Consider the following 19,737-nt stretch of genomic DNA (forward strand, 5'->3'; position numbering starts at 1 on the left):
CTTTATCCCAGGGATGCAAGGATTCTTCAATATTCACAAATCAATCAATGTTATACACCACATTAACAAATTGAAAAACAAAAACCATATGATTATCTCAATAGATGCAGAGAAAGCCTTTGACAAAATTCAACATCCATTTATGATAAAAACTCTCCAGAAAGCAGGAATAGAAGGAACATACCTCAACATAATAAAAGCTATATATGACAAACCCACAGCAAACATTATCCTCAATGGTGAAAAATTGAAAGCATTTCCTCTAAAGTCAGGAACAAGACAAGGGTGCCCACGTTCACCATTACTATTCAACATAGTTTTGGAAGTTTTGGCCACAGCAATCAGAGCAGAAAAAGAAATAAAAGGAATCCAAATTGGAAAAGAAGAAGTAAAACTCTCACTGTTTGCAGATGACATGATCCTTTACATAGAAAACCCTAAAGACTCCACCAGAAAATTACTAGAACTAATCAATGATTATAGTAAAGTTGCAGGATATAAAATCAACACACAGAAATCCCTTGCATTCCTATACACTAATAATGAGAAAACTGAAAGGGAAATTAAGGAAACAATTCCATTCACCATTGCAATGGAAAGAATAAAATACTTAGGAATATGTCTACCTAAAGAAACCAAAGACCTATATATAGAAAACCTTTCTGATTTTTTTGTGATTGGGTAAGATAAACGACTAGTTCTGGATAATGAATTGGGAGTGGAAGGGATGAGTGTTATTTCTAGACTGAAACATTTAATTACCAGTGCAAGAATCTTCAGACATCTCTTTTCTTCTAGTGTGGTGACTGGCAATGTTAGAGATAGTAACTACTCCATCAACCCAGACTCCTGATCCACAATACACATATAACATGAGGAAGAACCTTTGCTAATTTGGGGCAGCAAGATGTTGGAGATGTACGTTCCTGCAGCATCACCTAGCTAATTCTTCATGATACAATATGTGTCATCCCCATGGGGCAGTGAACTCCTCAACAGTCTTCAGCCAGTTCAGTCTGGCATCCCTATTATCTTGCAAATGCATGGTAGCTGGGTGTTCAACGTAACATTTGTTGAATGAATGCAAACAGAAGTAAAGCATTTAAATCCCAGGGATATCAATAGAAAACCATTAATAAAAATACAGTGTTTTCATGCCCCTTGGAAAAAAAAAAAGGCCACTTGAGAAATGTACTTAAAACCAATTCACAGCTGTTTTCGTTAAGTTTTCAGTGCAGTTTTGTATTCTGGCTCTGGACCTTGTATTGCAATGAGGGGAATGTTTGTTAAAGAAATGGTGCAGGCATACGTGTTTAATTTGTACATCTCTGTGTAGTTGGATGATTGGTCCTAACAGACCGTCAGAGCTTTTTAGAAAACAGCACTCAGCAATGTGCACATTGCCTTGATTAGGTGAGCTCCTGTTGTTGTTCAGTCGCCAAATCATGTCCGACTCTCCTTGACCCCATGGACGCAGAATTCCAGGCTTCCGGGTCCCTCACCATCTCCCAGAGTTTGCCCGAGTTCATGTACATTGAATGTAGGGGATTGCATAACTCAATGAAGCTATAAGTCATGCCATGCAAGGCCACCCAAGACTGACAGGTCAGAGTGGAGAGTTCTGACAAAACGTGATCCACTTGAGGAGAGAATGGCAAACCACTCCAGTATACTTGCTGTAAGAACCCCATGAACTGCATTAAAAAAAGGCAAAAAAGCTCCTAGGTGCAGAGACCTAGCAAGGGTCTGCCTAGTTATCCCCACAGATGTTAAGGGACTAGCTGTTTGAAAGCAATTAGTTACTGAGACTTAACTTTTTTCAGTGATGGAAAATGATGAGAAGCTGCCCTTGAACCAGCTGTGTGTTTGCCTTTGTAAGTGACCAGAACACTGTGTCAAAGCTCCATACATGAACTAATAACTTGCATTTGGAACTGCTTCCCCCGTCTTCCTGGAAGAGGCTCAACATTAGGAAATATTGACTAATGGTGAAGAGAAAGAACCCTGGGAGGCCTGTCTAGTCAGGGAGGGCTTCAGGGAATCTTTACAGGAGCCAGAGATAAGTAAGATATGGCTTGATTAACCACAAAAAGATAACAATGAGCAAAGTGGACAGTGTTTGGAGGGGGACAAGCTCAGACATCAGGGATTCTGAGAAGGAGTCATTCTTATTATTTTATCACATTGGAGCATGATCAACTTATGCTTCTCCAAACCTGTAATCTGGGTGAGGGATTCCCAAGCCTTTGCCAGCCCTGAAACTTCTCTCAATGTGACCTCTTTCCATAAACAAAGAAGGGATAGAGAAAGGTAGTGCACTGATTAAAAGAGGGCTTTGCCTGAGAACCAGACCTGTCTGACTGGAGGTCAGATCCCAAAGCCGCCACCTACTACTGTATGCTTTTCACCTCATTGAACCTCAATTTTGTCATCTATAAAATGGTGTGCTTATCACACTGGAGTGTTCTGAAGATTCAACAACATCATGCATGTAAAACTCTCACTATTCTCATGAAGCACATACTAAGCCCTCCAATAAGTTTAGTGGTTATCCAGCTTGGAAATACACACTGGGAAGTCCATCACTTACAAACGATGTTCTGTTCCTGAAAATGAATCAGAATGGAGAGGTTTAGGTGGTAGGAACGAGGGGCAGAGAGTTGGGGTGTTGGAGGTGAAAGAACATTTTAGCATTTAGATTTCCTACAGGAAACTGTTTTATAAGACATACTTATGGGTTCCGTTGTCTCTGCAGCAGGCGGCAACCATTCAGAACTGTAAGCCTCCTGCTGATGCTAATAGCCCGAGAATCGAACAAAGCCCACAGTCTTTGCTTCCCGAAGCAGGGGCCCAGTAGTTACTGTTTTTCCAAAGGCTGCATTTGAGCTTTGTCAGCTGTCTGGGCTGAAGTTTATCCTGTGTCCACTTCCCTTATCAGCCGCCCATGGCAGGCACACGTTTCTCTGCTCAGTGAATGGCAGGACTTTAGGACTCCCTGTTGACAGAGCCAATCCATCTTTCTGCTACTGCCATCTTGAAATAACTTCGGAGCAGCTTGTTGGAGGATATGGAAGCTGCCATGACGATTGGGAAGTTTTCTTGGTGTATGAAAAGCACTTATTTCTAACGGCCTATCTAATGGAAACTTTGATGAGGATATATTAGGGAGGAGGCCCAGAACATCTGTTCATTTACTGGGGGAAGAGGGAGGCCCTCTCATCAGATAGTCCAATTTAGCCCACTCATAAACTCTTTTAACACAATATCTTTATAGGAGGTTTAACGAACAGGAGAGCCCCTGACAAAGTCAGGACATCCTGTACCCCTCTCTACCTATCAGAGCTACAATTGCCCACATCAACCACTGTCACTGGAGCAGATGTGGCACTGCTTCCTGTCCCTAAGATGGGCCTCTGGCACTGACCCACCTTAGAGTAGCTCCCATGGTTCCACACCTGCCAGGCATTCTGCAAGCATGCTGCTATTGGGTCATTTTCATGTGATTGGTCCTAGGTTTTGAGAACTGTTTTCCTTTGGCAACAGAAAGCAAGAGGATAGAGACATGCCTTCTTATGTTTAGTTCTCCTTTTCTTAGGGATGGATTATCCTCTATATGAAAGCGCCCAGGATCATAAGAAACCAAGTCTTCCTAAAGGCTGATCAGACTGCAAACCAGGATTCCTGCTTTTCTCTCCTTCACCACAAAGTCAAAAGTCAGGCTAAGGGACTTTCTTGTAGAAAACAATCCACCTAGTTTGGCTAGAGGGAAGGTCATGGGGTGGAAGTTTAACCTGGTCAAAGTGGGTTTCTAGGAACTTCCATCCTGGTTCCAAAGTCCAATCTGAGCAGTCTCATCTCATTACACAACTCTGGGGTGGGGCTGTGGGGAGGAGGGTGGGCATCTTTCATATCACCTGCTATGTGACTGGTGCCCGCTGGAGTCATATGGTGTAGAACCTGTGCAAGGCAGGAGGCAGCAACTTGAACTTGAGCTTCAGTTCCCACATGACATGGGCTCTCAGCCTTATGTTGTGTTCAAGGTACTGCTGCGTCAATACCTTAGCAGGTGGTTGCAAATCACTTGTATCTCATAGTAAAGTACAAACATTTGCAAACTTGTTCATTCCTTATCATGAGTTAAAGAAAGCCAAGATCATCATTGCTTGATCACTTACTGTGACTTAAATATGCTGGCTTTGCTTTCCTTATAATATTTCAGTGTTAGATATGAGAAGGAAAGTCATGAAGATCCATCTCCAGAATTTGAGTAGGTTATAACTGAGCCTTGTGATCCTTTATCTTAATGTGCCAGTGATAGGAATGTCATCAGTCATGTGTGTTTTGGTGGACACAGAGGCAAAGATCTTCAGGCAAGAAGAGAAAAGAATGGGAACTCTTTGGGCGAGGACTGTATCTTAGCCATCATTCTTCTTCAAATTGGGTGTGTTGCCTGGTGCCTCAACACTGAATTTAGATTTTTACCATGAATACTCCTGGCACCACCCTGCCTGGGGGTGGGGTATGCAAGACGGTGGGGAGCTGGTGAGACTTTAGCTCTCACACTTCAAAGGAGGGAAAAAGACAGATTGTGAGTTACCCAACCCATTCCTTATCCTCACAGTGGATTGCATTTCTCTGAGTACATGGTGATCAGCATTTTTAAAAGAGTATTTTCAAAGAAGAGTGATAACCTTGTTAAATTTGGCAAAGGAGTTTTATTCCCTGCTTTTTCTCACAGCACTGTCATCAACCTTCATTTTTTGCTTAGCTATAAATGTGTCTCTCAGGAACGTGCAGTGTATTTGGAGAGCAAGTGGTGAGCTTGGTACAGATCCATTTTTCAAAATGGGAAAGTCAAGGCAGTTAAATTAGAGTTATATCCGAGGTGGCACTTATAAAGGCAGTTTTCTCCTCTAAGCTGTTTTGCGAAACCAGCCTCATCTTGGCTTAAAAATATCACAAGAAAGCCTCTGGCAGTGCTAGAGCTCACAGGGTCCTTGGAGATCACCTAAGACAGCCTCCCCTTTACGGCAAAGTCCTCTGAGGACAAGTGAATTTGATCCTTGAGGAAAAGTCATTTTGGCGAACATGACTCGCCTTGGGCAATGTGGGGCAGGAAGAATGCACCGGGACCCAGGGGTTGGACAGCTTGGCCTTCATTTTGGCTCTTCTGCTTGTGTTTGACCTCTGGCAAGTTTCTGAACTCCATTCTCCTTGTGTACTAAGTAGGGGTCCAGCCTCTCCCTGCCTGGGGGTTGGAAAGAGAATTAGAGGAGAGTATGTCTTTCCCTGCTGACAGCCATCCAGGAGAGTTCCGTTATCATTAAAATTCACTCTCTCCTCAGCACCTCCATAGCTATTCTTTGCCCCTGAATAAGTCACTAACTCTAAATTCTCTGCAAAACCCATGTTTCCTACGCAGTCAATAGTTGGCGGAGCTTTTTGCCAATAGCTATTTGCCAATCCATGAATGCATATGGATTTGCAGAAAAACTTTCTGGGCTCATTTAGGGACTGAGTGCATAGCCTTCTATAGGGTGCCTCAGTGATTCTTTAGAACATGCCCTAGGGAATTTTTAGGCTATTCCTAAATGGGGGGATGACCCCTTTCTGTGTGACAACGAGGTTCAGTATGACCCCCTATACTGCTGTTTGGGGATGCTGTAATCTTGTAGCATGGAGTGGCATGTTCTTATTCTTTGTGCTTAGTCGCTTGCTCAGTCATGTCCGAATCTCTGCAATCCCATGCGCTGTAACCTACCAGACTCCTCTGACCATAGGGATTCTCCAGGCAAGAATACTGGAGTGGGTTGCCATGCCCTCCTCCAGGGGATCTTCCCAATCTAGGGATCAAACCCAGGTCTCCCACATGCAGGCAGATTCTTTACCATCTGAGCAACCAGGGAAGCCCTTTTTCTTTATATTCCTTTAAAACTGCAGATATTTATAGATTCACATTTTAGTGACATTCCACAGCCACTCATCAAGTTTGCAGCAGAGCCAGAAGCCTAGCACACAAAACACTACACTATGTTGCCTCCCTTCCTACCACAAACTAAGAAAAGCTCCCGGAAGAGATGGCTAATGACGAATGACTCTCCTGCAATTTGAGGCCATACCAAGCAAACAAGATGCTCGTGTGTGGAAGGCTGTCTTTGCTTGGCCTCTCTGGGACTTTCTCTGTTCTCTTTCTCCTTCTGTAACTGGAGACTAGACTTGAGGTTGGATTTCAGTTTTAAGGTTTGTGATACAGCATTGGTTTGATCAATAATATAGAAAACTAAGATTTACATTTCAAATTCTACCTCTTAGCCACTGCTCGTGTTCTGTCTTGTACTGTAGCTCCTAGGGAGGTATGCATGACTGCAGTGTTGGAGCTATGAGACCAGGAATGATGTTTTATTCTTCTTGGCATCGTGGCATCCCTGCTTAGTTCTGAGGATAACTGGTATCCTTCCCTTAACTGAGTCCATCCTCCCGGAACTCTGATTTCCTCCCTCAAATTGCTTCTTCTGCCATCTTTCCTGTCTCAAGAAATGGCATCACTACCCAAGTGCCAAAGCAAGCACCTATGATTCATATCCCTCTCTTTTCTTCCCACCACCCTCTCCATGTCCAATCCATCAAAAAGCTCTCCTAGGCCCTCTCAGAGTTGGCATTGACTGTTGTGGTTATACAGATTGATATATTGAAATATTTCCAGACTAATTGATAAATTATCTCTTTTAAGAGTCCCCCACTGAGGGCCCCCATCCCACAATCTCAGCACCCCAGCCCCTTCCATGGAACCTCACCTTTTATCCTCTCGTGGAATCTAACAATCAAATGATTAATGCCTAGCACAGGGAGAATCTTCTGAGTCTCACCTTCTTTCTCTGCTGTACAGGACAGGAATGCCATTTTTAGTTTTGTGAGGATTAAATTAAAGAATGTATTTAAAGTTGTGAATGCATAAGGCTTGGCATTCCCCAAGTGGGTGCTCCATAAATGAGTTCACTTTCCCTTCTGCTTTGATGGGTATGGGTACACAGTAAGAAAGGCTTTAGAGAAAGCTAGATGTAGATACAAATTCTGGCCTTGCCTCTTTTCCTGTGACCTGGGAAATTAACCAGCATCTCTGAACATCTGTTTTCTTGTCTGTGAAATAGGAATAAGGAATGTCTAGTGCTGTTCCTCAGCCTAGAGGGTATCCACTTTCACTAAAGATCAGTTTTCCTTGGTTAATTGAGTTCGCATCAGTGGATGCCTTTGAAGTGAAAAAATGTATTGTATACTGAAAAACAGTCTGAAACAGTGAGATACCACCATACACCGATCAGAATGGACAAAACCCAAAACACTGACAACACCCCATGGTGGTGAGAACGGGGAGCAACAGGAACTCTCATTCACTGCTGACGGGAATACAAATGGTACAGGCACTTTGGAAGACAGTTTGACATTTTTTACAAAACAGAACACACTCTTAACCATACAATCTAGCAATTGCCTGCCTGGGCATCTACCCAAATGAACTGACATTTTATGCCCTCACAAAAACTTGCATATGGATGTTTATAACAGGTTTATTCATAATCACCCAAACTTGAAAACAACCAAGATGTCTTTTAGTGGGTGAATTTATAATAAAAAGAGGTACATCCATATAATAGAATATTATTCATTGCTAAAAAGAAATGAGCTAGCAAGCTATGAAAAGACATAGAAGAATCTTAAATACATATTATTAAGTGAAAAAAGCCAGTTATAAAAAGGCTATATGCATACTGTATGGTCCCAAATATATGACATTCTCGAAAAGGCAAAATTGTGAAGACAGTGAAAAGATCAGTGGTTGCCAGGGGTCAGTGGGGAGAGAGGAATGAATAGTTGGAACACAGAGAATTCTTCAGGCAGTGAAATTATTCTGCCTAATACTTACTTTAATGGTGGATATGTGTCATTATACATTTGTCAAAACCCATACAATGTATACCAAGAGTAAGGTAAGCTTACCCCAAGGTAAGCTATGGACTTTGGGTGATTATAGTGTGTCAATGGGTGTTCATCAACTGAACAAATGTACCACTCTGGTGGCGACATTGGTAATAGAATAGGTTTGTTTGTGTGGAGGCAGGGAGTACATGGGAAATGTCTATATTTCTGCTCAGTTTCGCTGTGAACCGGAAACTGCTCTAAATAATAAAGTCTATTTTTAAAAAAAGTCTAAAATTTAGATTTCTAATCTAAATTGACCTCTCTTAAGAATTGCCTTAGAAATTACATTTTTTCCCAAAAGAAAATAGGTGGATGCCCTATGTCCCTTAATAATAATTCCATTCTCTTATGCTTTTAGTACCATAGCTTGGGTAAACTTTGAATGAATTTGCCTTGTGGGTAGTTTGCTACCAGGGGTTAAAGAAGACATTACAGTGAATGAAAAGGAGTATCAGTCTGATACAGTTTGTAACAGGCCAAAAATCCCCAAACAGAATACTCTTAACCATCAGAGTGTTTTCTACCCAGAGAGTGGGCAGCTAGGTGGGGCCTGTTGACATGTTGGTGGTGATTGCTTTCTCAATTTTGTCCTGTGTTTTTTGAATCCTCTTTTTGAGTCATGATAATAGCCACTATAAAGAGTTTTATCTGGGCCTTTGAGCATGAAGTCATTCTACCTCAAATTCTTTGTGGAGCAAGGCAGGTTATAAATAGATCCCTGTGTGAACAAGTAAGTAAGCAGCACACGTTTCCTATGATAGCTCTTCTTGCTTATTTTATGAGGTTAATCTCATTGCCGGATAGAAACCTTGAGTTACCACAAGTTCACTCATGCCTGGGAGAGCTGTAGGGGTGGAGTACCAGGAATTTTCATGTGAATCTATAAGATTTGCTTATATCTGCCTCTTTCCACACCCAAGAGATTTCCCTGATCACCAGGATGTCTGGGAAAGGGCAGAATTAGGTAGGAGAGGAATGCCTCTGTCCCCTGTCATCTTTTATAAGCAGGCCACTCAGTTCCTGGAACATTCTTTACCAAGTGATCAGGAGGGAAGAAGAATGGTATCAAACCACCATAGTTCTCATGACTACTCCAAGTGTTCTAGTGGGAGGATGTTCCATAGGTTTGTTGAGTAAATCCAGGAAAACCATTCTTATACCAGTATCATTCATCACTGGGCATCCTTATGTTCTCAGGACCTCCCTCCTAAGATCTGGGTTCCCAGATGGAGAAGTATCAGCAAGTCAGGTGTGAGATCCATTTTTCTATCTTCTTCACATTTACTGAGTATTCCAATCATTATGGGAACTTTGAATCCAAATACCTCCCTAACACTTGGAGCTTTGGAAACATTACAAATACTCTCTCCCCCAAATGCCTGATGCCGATTGGCTTGGTATCTCTGGGTTGTAAGGGGACTAGGTTTTTCAGAGATGTATCCAGGCTTCATTTTGAGTGCACTAAGAAAATGGGACCTGTATGAAAATGAGAGAAGCCCTTTTTTTCCCCACAGGAAATTGGGTCTTCTGAAATCTGAATGTCTTCGCTTGTGTTGGTGTTGAGTTTTGAGTGAAGGTTCAGCCAGATTCTTATTTTCTGTAAAACACTGCTATCCATAGATATACTGGCTAATGAAGCTGAGCCATGTGATCCAACGTGGTAAATGTTTTGCTTAAGTCACTAAAAGTTTGGCATGAATAAAGATCGAACAAGGATTTAGGATTAACTTTCTTGGTCCCAAAAGGTGAACTAAGTTTTTGAGACCCTTCTTTAAGGGATTTGCATCCAAATTGTCATCTACCATCTGGGTATTTGACAAAGAAGAATTTGGATTTTTTAAAAGGTCTCCCTTTAGTCCACTTCTAAACCCACATAAGAGCAGTTTGGGACTGTTAAGAGCCCTGCAGAAAGAAGTAGAAGACTGAGATTTTTGGATAAAAGTATTTCGTTTTTATGGAGATAATTTTCAATAATACTGACTTTCAGCATAGAGTCCATAGCCTTTATTGAGATCAGAAAACATTTTGGATGGGGTGATGGAGTGGGGGTGAGCTCATTGCCTGCAGTGACCCCTGCACAGGGACCCTGAATAGACGTTCACTGCAGAAAGGCAGTGGTTACTGAAAATGGCCAGGGAAAGAGTAGAGGGGAGGGGCAATTGAATGGGGCTTGAGTTCCTTCCTCCTCAAGGGAGCTATTTTTTGCTTTACATGCAAAGAATTGCTTTGGACAGCCAAGTTGGTTTCGATCTTGTTTACATAAGAGAAATCGAACATTTATTTTGTGCCGGGTTATTTTTTTTCTTCCTTTGCCAGTCAGAGGGTCCTAGGCAGATCAATAAACAAAGACCCTGCTCTGTTTTCATTTTGTGGCTGGGGATTTGGACTGGGTAACCCTTCAATGACTGGATTAGCTACCTCTGTGGGGACTGAGACTTTTTGCCTCAGTTAGATGGGGTTTCAGACACATTCTGGTCAGGCTGGAACCCTGCAGCTCCAGAAGACAGTGGGAGGGCCTCTGGATCCTTGGGTCTGCAGCAGATGGCAAAGTAAAAGAGAAGAAAACTACCTTTTGGCCTCTGTAGAAATCAGTCGAAGTCCTGAAGTATGTGATTTCGTTACTCTCATCTTCGCCTAGTCAACAGCCAGTATTGTTTTGGAGCATTAAATCAACACAAACGTCTTTAAACACCACAACTCTGAAATTTGACTCAGCAGATACGGAATTCCATAGAGAGGCTCCATGCTGGAGGCGGGGGGGGGGTCCGGGGCGGGGTGGCGGGTGGGGGGGGGTGGGCAGAACATATTTTTCCTTTCTTTTTTTCTCTAACTGTACCTGCCATGAACTTGGACTGACCCTTTGTTCTCTTGTTGTGGGACAACATGAAAAATAAGGGGGAAAAGTCTTCATTGTAAAAGCATTTCCTTAACCAATGTTCAACTGGCTGATTTCCCTCTTTAAGAGTTCACAACAGTGGCTTTTACAGTGGTTCATCATCTATAAATCTCAACCACTTAATTTCTCCTTTAATTCCTATTATCATTAGCTGGAGCAGCATGATTGAAGTAGGGGAGAATAAGAGCTTTGGTGTTAGACCAAGACTTGAAATCTTATTTTATGCCATACTAGTAAGTTGGTCTTCGCTAAGTTATGTGGCCTCCCTAAGCCCCAGTTTTCTGCTCTGGAAAGCAGGAATGAGAAGATTTATTCTAGACATGATATCTATAAGGAGGTTGGCATGGTACAACACACCATAGGCTCCGAATGAATGGTTCTCATTAGGGGTTTCATTCTTCAGACTTGGAAGTTGTGGTGACAGGATTCCTTAGAGTAAGAAGACCTGTGTCACTGACTGGTTGCAGAGGATCTTCACTCTTCTGAGGGACTCTAGAAAAATCTTTAGTGGTGTGAAAATCTTTTATGTTGACATGTTATGATCATAACATGTCAACATATCAGTCATATGCAAGATAAGTTGTATATAAATATAACTAACAAGCCCCACAGAATGAAAGTAAAATAAATTGAATTGGCAGTCGTTGTTCTTTGCCAAATAATATTATTATCCAAACTGGACACAGCTTGTTCCTTTGAGTATACCTGTTTGAGCAAGTGTAAAATAGTAGAAGAAAAATATTGAATTAATCAAAAGAACTCTGAGTCTTACTAACAGCATATGTTTATTAATTATCTAACCATTTAACAAGCTGGAAAAGTCTGTGGCATACTAATTAAAGTTCACAGCTAGTATTTATTTAATAAGGACCTATAAGAGAGCAGGCAATGTTCTCAACTTTTCACATACATCAAACTCAATGACAATTACCTAAATATAGTCTCATGGGATATATTGTTCTTCACCTCTTTTTACTGATGGGACCATTAAGGCTCACAGAGATCAAGTATTTTGCCCAAGGTCACCCAGATGGAAAGTGATGTAGCTAAAACATGAGCACAGAGAGTTTGACTCCAGAGTTTATTATTTTAGCCACTATATTATTCTCCCTCTGCTGCTGCTGCTGCTAAGTCACTTCAGTCGTGTCCGACTCTGTGCGACCCCATAGATGGCAGCCCACCAGGCTCCCCCGTCCCTGGGATTCTCCAGGCAAGAACACTGGAGTGGGTTGCCGTTTCCTTCTCCAATGCATGAAAGTGAAAAGTGAACATGAAGTCGCTCAGTCGTGTCCAACTCTTAGCGACCCCATGGACTGCAGCCTATCAGGCTCCTCCACCCATGGGATTTTCCAGGCAAGGGTACTGGAGTGGGGTGCCATTGCCTTCTCCGATTCTCCCTCTAGTAGTGATGAAAAAGGTCTGTGAGCAACAGACCTGAGTGTGAGTCTCAGCAGCACTGAACACTGTTTCTATCAAAGTGATCTGTGTGAGGTTTCCACCTGATATCTTGCAGGGTTTAGCTCAGATAATAGGCTTATAGCAACGTGAGTATAATAATGTAACATGATAAAAATATGTGAAAGGACCAAGTTAAAGTCGCACGTCATGAGAAGATTAAAATCTGAAAGTCATTGCCAACCATGAAAATCACATGGAGTCAAAACTATCCTTGAAAATCTTTTAAATTGCTCACTATGTTCTGTGTATATAACTGTATGCATACAACCTGCTACAACAATGTTAAACCATGAGGCAATGGATTCTTTACAAATGCCAGTAAGCTCTTCACATATCCAATGACTAGCCTTTTCCTCCATGTGACAACACTACTTAAATTAATCTTTTTTTCTTGCTGACTGTATAGGATTGAATCTGTAAATACAAGTGATATGTCCCAATTGGACTAGGCAAATTTTATTTGAATTAGAACCACTCCTTGCTGGTGTGAGCATTCTGACATTTCCTCACATCAGGATCATTATAAGGATCAAATAAGAAGGTGATTTTAAAATGTGTTAAGGGTCTCTAAAGATTCCCGTGCATTATCTTGGGGGTGTGCCTTTGTGTTCACTTTGAATTGTCATTTATAGATCTGTGATACTCAGCAATGTTTACTCAAAATCCCAGCCATTCTGCCCACTGATTGGTTGATAGGTTGGTTGTTTTTAACTGCTGACTTTTCTGACTCTAGTTTTCTCTCTGTCCTGTATGTGTAGTATTCAACAAAGTTTAGGGACACTTTTGAATCTTTACTCTTTCATAACATGATTTTCAGCTCTCAGTCTGTTGCCCCTATCCCTTAGTGGGAGTCACACGTTTACGAGGGTCCACTGTGTACCAGGCTGGGTGTTTTCTGCAATCCTTTTTCAGAAAGCTCCAGATCTATAGCCCCCTTCAGAACATTTCCAGCTAGAAGTCAAGCCATCTCTTCATCTCAGCCTGTTTAAATTGGAACCGAGCATCTCCTTTACCTTTTGGGAGCTACTCCTGACCTCCTGGTTTCTGCTGCTGGCAGCAGCTTCTTTCTTTCAGAGGAGACTGATACCTCAGCAGCATCATAAGAAGCTCTTCTCTTGTGCACTTTGGAAGCAGTATCAGGTTCTGATTCTGTAATCTTTCTATTCCTTTCACCTTCAAACCATTTCAGGAGCCCCCATTCAGCCTCTGGCATCCTGTGTCTCTCCAGTTTCTTTAAGGGATACCTGTTTGTGAGATTTACTTTTCCTTAAAAGTGCTTTGTGCTGCTTCTAAGAAAAATCTAAATACAGTCTGACCACACCAGCGTTTCTGTCTTTCTGCTTCTACAGAAAGATTCTACATGAATACTTTTCTTCAAGAACACAGTTACATTTCTTACTGTTTCCCCATATGTCCTGCCTTTCTTTCCTGAATATTGTCTATTAAGGAAAAGATGGCAGTTCTTACCCAAATTGGTCTACACATTTAATAGAGTTGCAGTTGAAATGCAAGTATGTTTATTTGTGTTAAGTTTATCTGAAGGAAGAGAGACACATTAATAGCAAAAATAAATTTAAAAGAAGAAATTGGAGGGGAACCTTACACTGATAATAAATTGTAATATAAAATTACATTTAAATAAACATGCAGAGCCTGTAACAAATAGAGAAAACAATGGACTAGAATAGACAGCCCCAAATGCAATGATACATCTATTTTTAGTACATGAAGACAAATCTCCAGCACTTGAAAATAATGTGAAGTGATGGATTATCCAAGGAGTGATGTGAGAATAATTTTTATTTAAAAAATTAAGTTAATCCTTTCCTTCTCACCATAGGCTGAAATAAATTTTGGGAAGATAAAAAAGTCAAAAAGTAAAACATACCATAAAATCAACAGAAGAAATCTTAGTTAACTAGTTCTATAATCTGGATATGTGGGAGGTCTTTTCAGGCATAACCCTAGGGCAGAAGCCATAAAAAATTTAGATATGTAACTATATAAATGTGAAATTATGCATAAAAGTTATAAACAAAATGAAAAGCAAATGGTTAGACTGAGAAAAATATTTGTAACGTATAAGACAAACAGGAGATTAATATCTTCAATATGTAAGGCATCATTACAAGTCTCTCAGAAAAAAATAAACATGAATAGAAGCAAAGGGGCAAAGGCTATACAGAGGCAATTCACAGTGAAGAAACAAAAATGCTCAGTACATGTGAAAACATCTTTAATCTTGCTTGTAATCAAAGAAATGAAGATTTAAATGTTACCTCTGAGGACTAAGACATTTCCTGTTTTACTTTATTAACTTTTGTACTCCTAAGCAATTTTCTAAAAAAAAATTCAAATTTAATTGAAAGATAAAATATGCTACTGTGGAACTTTTGTAAACCTGTAAAGCCCTTACCGAATTCTTAATCCTTGAGAATGATCTTCTAGCGGTATATTTATTGGCAAGTTATCCATCAATAAATACCTAAGAGATAAAAATAACCAAAGGATTAGAATATGTGATAAGGTCCTGTTTCAGTGAAAATGTATGTAGAAATATAAAAATATGTAGAAGAAAATTTAGATGCCTATAAAAGAGAATGTTGATAGGTTGTTTTCAGGTATTGGAAATATGGATAGCATTTTTATTTTCTTATTTTTGCCTATTTATTTTCTAATTTTTCAGCAGTAAGCTTACATTGCTATAAACAAACTTTTAAGTACAACAGACATACATAAAAACATATAATTTGTAAGTATCAGTTTGATGTATTGTCAGTAAGTGAGCACACTTGTATTCGTTTTTTAATTTTAGCATCCTTTGCAATCTGGGTGGGCCAAGAACCTCTCAAATTACTAAGCACTGGCTCCTTTTATCCTAGCAGTTCCTTCAGCAGTTTATCTTTCTTCTCACATTTTATAAGAGCATCACGAAGAGACCAGGCTGCATCTTCCACATTTCCCTTGAAAAGTCCCTCAGCTAAATATCCAACCTCATGGCTTACAAGTTCTGCCTTCTATCCAATGGAAGAGCTCAGTTCAGCCAAGTTTTCTCCACACTTTACAACATGGATTGCTTTTTCTCCAGGTTTTAAAAGCATGTTTCTCACCAGAAGTACCTTGAACATTCACATTTCTTACAAGATTCTATTTAAGATGATATATGTTTTCTCTAAGATGATAGAAGCTTTCTCTTCCATGCCCTTCACCTTTTTTTTGAGCTCTCAACAGAATCACCTTTAAAGTCCATGGTTCTACCATCTCTTCAAGGCAACATAGTCATTTTCCACACTTTTAGGTACTTGTTACAGCCACCATCTCCTTTCCCGGCAGCAAAATCTGTATTAGTTTCCTAGAGCTGCCAAAACACATTATTCCAAATGTGGTAGCCTGAAACAGCAGAGATTTATTCTCTCACAGATCTGGAAGCCAGAAGTCCAAACTCTAGGTTTCAGCACATTGTCCTCCCTCTATAGGCTCCCAGAGAGGAGCCTTCCTTGTCTCTTTCAACTTCTGGTGGTTCCAGGTGATCCTTGACTTGCAGATGCATCACTTCAATCCCTGCCATCTTCACAGGAGTCTTCGCTCAGCCTTCTCTACTCTACTCTTCTGTGTTTCTCTGTATCTTTTCCTTTTCTCTCTCTTACTTTTATGGGAGCAGTTTGTTGGCGTTTGGGGCAATGGGTGCGGCTTCTTTCACTACTCTGGTCTGCATATGAAGAACACACTCCAGGCAGCCTATAGTCCTTTAGTCTGAATAGCATCTGAGTGGTGATGGGGGTGCAGTGGGGGAGAGCGGCAGCTCCCATGGTTGTCATCCAAGGCTCTCCATGAGTAAGCAGTCAGAGGTCTGGGAAGGGGTTGAGGCAGGAATCTGAGGAGAATGTGTGTGTATTGGGTCTAACATACACACACACTCCTTCAGCTGCTCCCACTGCTTTGAGAATAAAGACAAAATCCTTTGCATGGCCTACTGGCTCCTGCCCACTTGCCTTGTGTTGGAGTCATGTTGGCTTTCTTTTGGTTTCTTGAGTATACCATGATCCTTCCTGCCACAAAGGATCTTTGTGGAATGTCCCTACCCCCATTCAAGAGTTAACTCCTATTCATCCATGAGGTCTCAGCTTTCCATGATTTCTGAGGAGGATTTCCAGCTACCCTCTCCCTGCCCCCTTGTCTGTTCCCCTTCTCCTCGTACCATGTCATAGAACTATCCTTTCTCTTTCCTCTGAGTGCTTTGACCACACTCATCAGTTACGTGTGATTCACGCACGTCTCCACAATCAGACTATAAGCTCCTCGATGACAGGGACACGTCTCTAGCTACTCAGTGCTCCACTGCATCCCTTTGCCCAATGCCTGACATCACAGCTAGTGCTCATTAATACATAAAAAGTTTCAAGATGAAAGAGAAATTGGGTAACAAAGAAGACCAGCTTATATACTATAATTGTTCTTGGGGTGGGGGAGTGGGGTATGGGCTGCCTCGGGTGGGTTCATGTTTGTTAATGAATAGAGATTCATACATCTACAGGGGATTCCTACATCAGACAGAGGTTGACCCAGATGACCTCTAAGAGTCAGCTCTGAGAATTTGTGCTTTGAATACTCCACATATTCAAGTCACACCTGGAGTAGAACTTATCAGGAGGTGCTCTGTCTTTCTGTTCACTGTCACTGTCCCTGCCCTCTGGGAACCTTCAGTCCATGGAGCATTTCAAAAGCATCTCCGGTGGAGATTTGGGAGTCTCGACCCCGTTGGTCTCTCTGTTTCTGGTGGTTGAACTTTGTGACCCAAAGACTGGGGTCAAATTTGTAATCAGTTATGTTTATTTGGACCATTGTAGCCCTTGAATTTGGAGACAGTGAGGAGGGGGAAGCTCACAGAATATCTAATTTAGTCAGGCTGAGATACTGAGTGGAGACAGGGAGGAATTGAGCAGAGGTGAGGCAATGTGTCCTTGGCTAACAAAAACTGGAGAGGGATCTGTGACTTCTCAAAGGTTAGCCCTCAGGGATCCCAGGGGTGGGCACTCCAGGGTTTCTCGGCACACTTGCTTTCCTGTATTGGCTCCAGCCAGCTCAGTATGTGCAAGAAGCAAGCAAGACGCCCTAAATTTTGGCCTGTGTAGTAGTGCGTCTCTTTAAAAATTTACTATTTTTGCAGAGTTCTAATGTTCCTCGCCTATGGTTTGCCCTGGTGAATGCTTGTTAATTCAGCTTCATTGTTGCCTGGGGAGAAAGAACCCCAGTGACCCACTATAACCACTGCTTTAATGTGGGGCCTCTGCTTTGGGCCTGTGGAGTATCCTTTAACAAATGAGCAGAAGTGGCCAAAGTTATATTAGGCAACGCTGCCAGAGGTTTATGATAAAATCTCCAGTCACTGCCAGGGACAGTGTGATCTCTGTCAGTCTGAGGCTTAACTTTTCTGTAGTAACAGCTCAGACCTTTATTGGGAGGTTGTGGGGGAGGCTCTCACTACATACCAGTCACTGTGCTGCTGGTGGGAGTGGGGATGGGGGGTGATGCTTTTATATGCATGATTTCAGTTAGTCTTATGTGGTTGTTGTTCAGCTGCTAAGTTGAGTCCAGCTCTCTGCGACAACATGGACTGGAGCACTCCAGGCTTCTCTGTTCTCCACTCACTCCTGGAGCTTACTTAAATTCATGTCCATCGAGTCAGTGATGCTATCTAACCATCTCATCCTCTGCCACTCCTTTCTCCTTTCTCCTTTTGCTTTCAATCTTTCCCAGCATTAGGGTCTTTTCCAATCAGTCAGCTCTTTGCATCAGATGGCCCAAGTATTGGAGTCTTAATAATATTTTTCTAATGTGGATATTAATATTAGTCTTCATAATATCTTTCTTATGTGGATATTATTATTCCTACTTTATCATGGTAAAATGGGGATGCAAATTGTTTAGATGATAAACTCGAGATCACACTGGGGCTGAGATTCCACTCCAAACCTATTAGTTGCTATGCACCAGGCTGCCCCTAAGATGACTTAAGAACATAGAGCCAGATGGCCTAGGGCTTCCCTAGTGGTGCAGAGGTTAAAGCATCTGCCTGCAATGTGGGAGACCTGGGTTTGATCCCTGGGTTTTGGGAAGGTCCCCTGGAGAAGGAAATGGCAACTCACTCCAGTATTCTTGCCTGGAGAATCCCATGGACAGAGGAGCCTGGTGGGCTACAGTCCACAGGGTCACAAAGAGATGGACATGACTGAGCAACTTCACTTTCTTTCTTTCAGGTGGCCTAAGGCTGGTTATTTGTCACCCATGGGTTAGGAGGAACCAAGCTCTTTCCCACTCCACCTGAGATCATGCAAAGAAAGTGAATTAGGGACAAGAACAATGAAATTTTCAGCTAGGCATTCTCTGTCTTCCTAGGTAGCATTTAGAAGGTGTTGACAAATGTTGGAATAAATTAGAAATTTTTCAACCAATCCTTGCTGTGTTTGTTCAGCTGTCTCTTGTCTTAAATTCTCATTCCAATGCTGAACCAAAGTTTTCCTTTGTCTGAAAGATTCCAACATGAACTTTAAATCCCCCCAATAATATTCACTTTGCTGGGTTATTGTAAAAAGAAACTGTGAATGATCACATTCTCATTTATCACTTCATTGCTTTATATAAAAAATTAAGTGCTGGAAAATACAGGAAGTTAAAATATGAATATACAGACAAGAGTCCTACACAATTTTTAATACTGAGCAGAAAAATTTGGCTCTGAATTTCCTGCTGGTCAAAGGAAAAAGAGAAATAAGATCGAATATTTAATATTAATTCTCATAAAGAAAAACTATGGAAAATATAGTTTCTCGGGGCAGAGAGATTTCCCTGGCACTTAGAGAGGTAATAAATTTCTCTAGAAGACTGAGGATGACACTGGATGATAAAGTGACTATAGTCCTCAACACTCCCCTCCCTCCATTACATTCAATTGCTGTCGTTCAGTTGCTCAGTTGTGTCTGACTCTTTGTGACCCCATGGACTGCAGCACACCAGGCTTCCCTGTCCATCACTATCTCCCAGAGTTTGCTCAACTCATGTCCATTGAGTTAGTGATGCCATTCAACCATCTTATCCTCTGTTGCCCCCTTCTCCTCCTGCCCTCAATCTTTCCCAGCACCAGGGTCTTTTCAAATGAGTTGGCTCTTCATATCAGGTGGCCAAAGTATTGGAGCTTCAGCTTCAGCATCAGTCCTTTCAATTAATATTTAGGACTGATTTCCTTTAGGACTCACTGGTTTGATCTTGCTGTCCAAAGGGTTCTCAAGAGTCTTCTCCAGCACCACAGTTCAAAAGCATCAATTCTTCAGCTCTCAGCCTTCTTTAGGGTCCAACTCTCATATCTGTGCCTGACTACTGGAAAAATAGCTTTGACTAGATGGACCTTT

Source organism: Bos grunniens, chromosome 4 (assembly GCF_055505025.1).
Source record: "Bos grunniens cultivar Pamir isolate PY7600 chromosome 4, Bosgru_T2T1.0, whole genome shotgun sequence".
Classification (NCBI taxonomy): domain Eukaryota; kingdom Metazoa; phylum Chordata; class Mammalia; order Artiodactyla; family Bovidae; genus Bos; species Bos grunniens.